We start from the raw sequence: 6,496 nt of genomic DNA, 5'->3' as shown, positions 1-6,496 counted from the left end.
ATACAATGACACTTCTTCAGAGGATGCTCAGGATTTCTTATTCAGCTGCCATGAGGTTCTTCGGACAGTGGGTATTGTGGAGACCAATGGGGTCGACTTCGCCACTTTTTGTCTAGCAAGATACGCCAAGGCTTTGTGGAGAGACTATTGCTTAGCCAGACCACTAGGGTCGCTATCATTGACATGTGATCAGTTTGCAAAGTTATTTTTGGAGAAGTTTCTCCCAGTTACTCAGCAAGAAGCTCTTCGCAGGCAGTTTGAGCGCCTCCAGCAGGGCTCTATGACAGTCAAACAGTATGAGACCAGGTTTATTGATTTTGCTCACCATGCTATTGTGATACTTCCCACCGATAGAGAGAGGGTGCGAAGATTTATTAATGGGTTGATTCAGCCGATCCGTCTTCAGATGGCTATGGGAGACGGGAATGAGATTTCGTTTCAGGAGGCGTCCAATGCGGCTCGTAGGATAGAGATGGCACTTGCTCAGGGAGGTGGTATGGGTCTGAGAAGAGGCCTCGTCATGCTGGTAGATTTAGTGGTACCTCATCTGGAGGTAGAGATTCTTATGGTAGAGGCCATCCTCCGAGGCTCTTTCAGTCATCTCTCCAGGTCTCTCATGGTACTCCCGGAGGTAGTGGTTCTCAGCCATATTATTCTGAGAAGCAGTCTTTTAGTGCACCATCAGCTCTCAGCAGTGCACCACCACTTAAGAGCTTCGGGGGAGTACATTCAGGTCGATAGGTCCAGCAGTCGAGGGCTTGTTATGGTTGTGGTGACCCGAGTCACATTGTTAGATTTTGCCCTCGAGCTTCAGGTAGTTCTCAGCAGCAAGGTCCTCGTCCTATGATTCAGGCACCAGTTGCTCCAAAGCCTGCTATAGGCGAGGGTAGAGGACATAGAGGTGGAGGTAGATGTCATAGAGGTGGAGCTTAGACCGCCAGAGGTAGGGGTCAGCCAGCAGCCGATCGTCCCAGGGATGTGATTCAGGGAGGTGGGGCCCAGCCCCAATGTTATGCTTTGCCAGTCAGGCCAGAGGCTGAGTCATCCGATGTTGTTATTACAGATACTATTCTGGTATGTAATAGAGACGCCTCAGTGCTATTTGATCCTTGATCTACGTATTCATATGTGTCGTCCTATTTTGCACCCTACTTGGTTATGCCTAGTGAGGCCTTGAGTATTCCTGTATATGTATCTACACCAGTGGGTGATTTTATAGTATTTTATATAAAGTGTATCCTATATTTTTTTCAGTGTACCCCTATATATATATATAATACTATTTTTTTTATTTCATGACCGCTAATTTCAATATCTTCTTTTCTCTTTCAAGCTTTAAAACTGGGAAAAAAATAAGAATATATTGAGCTTACATACACCAGGTAGAAGAAGTCATACATGATACCACAATATTGCAGTCTTCTACAGTGTGTAGCCCTATTAGTTTGATATGTATTTGTTTTGGAGACAGTACAGTTGGCACACTGTACTGTGTACATTTGTTGTCCAAATTGGTACGTGGCAATTCTTAGGTGTTAGTAATCACTTTCTCTCGTCCAACAACTACAACTCTTTAATTTTCTCATCTAATTCTTCTGTACCTAACAAATCGTGCACTTATGAAAAATTTGAACCGCGAAAAAAATAAATAGAAGTAAAAATAGTCTGCATACGGTAAGTTTGGGCTAGTCGGTATAATTAGTTTGGGGTTATGAGTTGTCTGACTAATATTTATGGCTACTGGATTATATTTGTTTTCTCTGACCGGCTAAAAGTGAAGTTCTCTCAATAAATAAAAATAAGTATTATTTAATATTATTTTTCTACAAGGCCCCGATGATTTAGTTGAATATTATTGCAAAGGGAGATATATGTTTAATTTTCCTTAGCCTCAAATTTTTAGCAAAAATGCTCCCTTAAAAAATATCAAAGAATAGAATGTCTACGTCCAGACTCGGACATGCAACCTTTACAAACCCAAATATGAGCTTGACTAGTGGATCAAGAAATATTCTTTTCCAGGAAGCTTGTCATTACTATATATTGTCTCGTTTTTGCAGAATATTAGTATAAATGTTTACTATTTTTTTCCGACGACGCGGTGTCGGATGACCCCCACTTATGTTCGCTCATGTCCGTGTAACCTATAGGTCACAGTCCCGAGCCGTGGAATCAATCATTGATGCTTGCATCAGGGTAGGTTGTCTACATAAGATGCGGCCCTTACTCGAACCCTGCGTGAATGCGGGATGCTTTGTGCACCAGGTTGCCCTTTACTATATACTAAAAAGACAAGAATTAGTGATGGATAAATTCTATAGCTAAATAGATAAATCCAACGCTTATCCTATTTAGCTACGAATTAGTGACAGCTTATCAAGAAATCTTGTTGGCTACGAACGATTTAAGTGAATATTTAACGATAGATTAGCGCCGAAGTTTAGCTCATTCTGTTTTTTTAAGTGAATATAGTGACACTTTGAAGCAGTAAATAACCAAAACCACTAAAGTTTTTAAACGATCAAAAGGTGAAAGAAATTCAATGCATTTTACAGTAGTTGAATAGATTCTTGATGATTAATTGAAATAGTTGAATAGATTCTTGATGATTAATTGAACTTCTTCAAACGAATTTGGTTTGTGCATGACTGAGGCTCTGAACTAGTACTATTTATTAATTAAACCTCTTCGTTATCAAACAACTTAATTAAACTTCAAGCCTCTTATATTCCTTCTGTGGACACTATAAATTCTCCACCCTTCTTAAGATTTACGTACCTTCAATCTAAGGCTTAAAAATGGGTTCTTGCCTAATAGTTTTACGTTCCCGCCCCTCCTGAGTTCTTGTGCTATGGAGGTAATTTGGATTTGGGTCATAAGTGTCATGGACAATTAGTGAAAAATGGTATTGATCGATGAAATGCCGCAGAGGGATGCTGTGTCTTGGAACAACTTTGTGAATGGATATGTAAGAGTGGGTGAATTAGTGGTTGCACGGCAGTTGTTTGATGCAATGCCAATGGAGGAATTTAGTTGGGTGGAATGTCATGATGAATGGGTATTTGAAGTCGAATAACCCCGGGAAGTGCCTAAAGTTGTTCCGAGAAATGGCACAGAGGGGATTGAATGGGAATGATGCAACGGTAGTTATTGTGCTTACTGCTTGTGCTTGGTCAGCTCGGATGAAAGAAGGAAAATCTGTTCACGGGTCTCTTATTAAGGTATCTAAAGATTTGAATTTGATCACTAGTTCGACTTTAATCCATATGTATAGTAGATGCGGAAGAGCAGAAATTGCTCGTTTGACTTTTGATCAAATGTCGGTCAAGAACATAGTCTGCTGGAGTGCAATGATTTTGGGGTATTGCATTCATGGGAACCCGAAAGATGGGCTTAATCGGTATGCAGACTTGCTGAGTAGTAGATTACAAGGTACAGAAAAAGATCATGTTAAGAACATGAAGCAAGGTGACGGGGATCGTGTGCTTCCAGATGAAATGACATTTGTGGGTGTCTTATGCGGTTGTGCCCGTGAAGGACTGTTAGCAGAAGCAAGAACACACTTTGGCGTCATGAGTGATTTGTTTGGTATAAAGCCCAATTTTGCACATTAGTGGTGCATGGCTAATCTTCTGGCAAATGCTAGCCTAATGCAAGAGGCAATAAAAACAATGGACATACCAGCGGAGAGCAATTTACCACTGGAATCCTCATTGTGGTCTGAATTACTTGGCTCAACCCGCTTTAGAGGGGATGTAATTTTAGGAGAACAAATTGCAAATAAGTTCATTGAGGAAGATCCCAAGAATTTTAGGCATTATTTGTTGCTTGTCAACATATATGCTACAGCTGGTCGTTGGGATGAAGTAGCTCAAACAAAGAGGAGGATGAAGAAGAGAGGAATAGAAAGAACACCGGGTTGCAATTTAAAAGACTTGAAGGAAATTGTTGACTACATGACAGAGACATAAACTGCAAGTATCTTTTTGTTAATCTAACTTGCAACATCTTTTGTATACTAACTGTCTGGTAGCTTTTCAGCATGATGCGCCTGAGTAGGACAATGCTGTATAATCAGCTTCCCTACTGTTATCACTTTTGCCCACTTATTATCGCTCTTTATTACTATTGTTAACGCAGCAATGAAGCTATTTTAAGAATCATATGATGTTGTCTTCTGCTGGTCATCAAATCTTATCAGAATCAGAATCACAGATGTTGCCTCCGGTAGCTGGTTATTTTACCTATGGAATAGTCTTTGCTTTAAAGGAAAATCTTAGTTAGATGCCTGACCTCACCCTATATGATCACTCACATGCAGGGGCGGAGCTAGAATATGACCTATGGGTTCGGCCGAACCCAGTAGCTTTTATTCGTACCACATATTTGTCTTAAGAAATTCATCGAATATATATAATTTATTAATTTAGAACCCAGTAACTTCAACAACAGATTAGATTCTCGACCCATAAACTTAAGTGCTGGTTCCGCCTCTGCTCACATGATACATGTTCATAAAGTTTGTGTCCTACTTTCTGAGAATATCAGTTGGGAACCTAAAAGTGATACTGTAGAAATAATTGTGTACTATACGGGAGATTGCGTGTCGGCATCATTAACAAAATATATTTCTTTCATTGTTTTCTTTGAGATAGTAACACATTCCTTTCACTGTTTGGGTTACTTCCGTCTTTTTTTTTCTCCCATTTTTTGGTAAACTAATTTATATTCATCACTTAAAACATTATCATCTATTTAGGTGAAATCATAGATATTACTGGTAAATGGTGTATCTTTATTACACAGGTACTAAAATCTTTTTCTTTGTGGTACATTTTCCTAAGCCGCCGGTGTTTCTATCAACAGGCACATATGTAAGTAGCTTCGTATATGATGTAAAATTTCATGTTATTAATTTGTTATAGTTATGAGTGGTAAAAGATTGAAAATTTGAGTTATTTTACTCAATTGATTTGAGCACTCTTCTTCTCTATGTTCAATATTTATGAGTGATTACTTATCCATCTGAACTACTAGTCTCAGTTGTTGTACTCAAGGAATGACTCAAAGTAGAGATATGTGGTGCTCATGGTATGCTTTACTGGTAAACTCCAACTCCCTGTTTGCATCTATTGATGATGTTTTTCTGTTATAACAATTTAAAACCGCTATACATGTAGAGCTCATGCTACTTCACTGAAAAACCCCATCTTCCTATTATAACAATATTAAACTATAAAACTGCGTATAAAAAATAATATTCAACTAAAAGATGTGCTTTATGATCTCAAATCTTGACTTTTGTTTGTACAGAACGTGCAATTAATATTGAACTTCCCTGTTACTTACTGTATTGTACTTGGTTATTTTTTTTTTTCCATAGATTTATGATTCACAAATGATGCAGTTGTGTTTTGTTACGACATGCAGGTATGGAGGCTGGAAATGACCTTTACACCCTCTCAATTCATGGAATCCTAATAAAGCTTGAAGCTTTTATAGTGGCAGTCACCTTGCTCTCTTTTTGACATTGAGAGGTTATAAATCTTTCAAGATCCTGAGCTCTAGCGTCAGCGTGGGCAAGAAAACACCATAGCAGGAATCCGGCATTTCGGCTGCTACCACGTCCTTGTTGCTGCTGCTGATGAAACTTGCAGCTCCTCTTTAAGCTGCATAACATATTATTGCACTGAATAGTTTGACAACAGAAGAGCAAAAGATGGGTCATTCTTTCTTTTAATAAGTCAAAAATGGGCCATTCACTAATAGTCTATTAGTGAGTTACTGATTATTGTTGTATCTTGATACATGAGGATCGCTCTGCAATATTCTGCTAAGTTAATTCAATGCATATAAATATCGCAAATTTTACATTTTCATGTACATATCCGTCTTTGGATGGTGTGCTTATTTTGAGTTTTGACATCTCAAAATGGAGTTAACCACTTCTTTCTTCTAGTTGAGAAACTTTTTTCCCCTCATTTAGCCATGGTAATTTTACAACTATACAATTGTATAATATTTGCATTGATTTCAGTTTCTTTAACTTTAAATATATAAAGTTTGCTTGTAAAAGTACATGAAACAATATAAAATTTCAGTTTTAGTAATTATGTTGGGGATAAATTGTGACAAAGAACGATCTAAATTTTAAAAAATAAAATAAGGGGAAGGGGACTACACGAGAGTTGGCTAAAGTAGACATTACTAGTAATATTTTCCAGCATTCCTGATAACGATACATTTAAGAGGCATTCACTGATAAATATATCCCAATAAAGTTATGAGGTACAGGGCATATGATTAAAAAACAATGAGAGTAGAGATATAGTAACTTAATCTACAAAATACATTCGAATTATCTTTTTTGCAAATTTCAATTACTATGCAAGGGAATATTGGAGTAACAAATTTGAGACTTGATGATATTATTAGCATTGCACTCTTCTCAATTTCCCACATTCAAACAAGCTGAGAAACGTCCCCTACAGTCTGT

General features: G+C 38.0%; 1 pseudogene; it reads left to right on the top strand.

Moving 5' to 3' along the window:
- The first annotated feature begins 280 nt into the window (after window positions 1-280).
- On the top strand, window positions 281-5,940 carry LOC142168376 (pentatricopeptide repeat-containing protein At3g51320-like; annotated as a pseudogene).
- Window positions 5,941-6,496: the final 556 nt, after the last annotated feature.

Source organism: Nicotiana tabacum, chromosome 13 (genome assembly GCF_000715075.1).
Source record: "Nicotiana tabacum cultivar K326 chromosome 13, ASM71507v2, whole genome shotgun sequence".
NCBI lineage: Eukaryota > Viridiplantae > Streptophyta > Magnoliopsida > Solanales > Solanaceae > Nicotiana > Nicotiana tabacum.
Note: the sequence above shows the minus strand (reverse complement) of the source record. Positions and strands in the feature narration are given on the sequence as shown.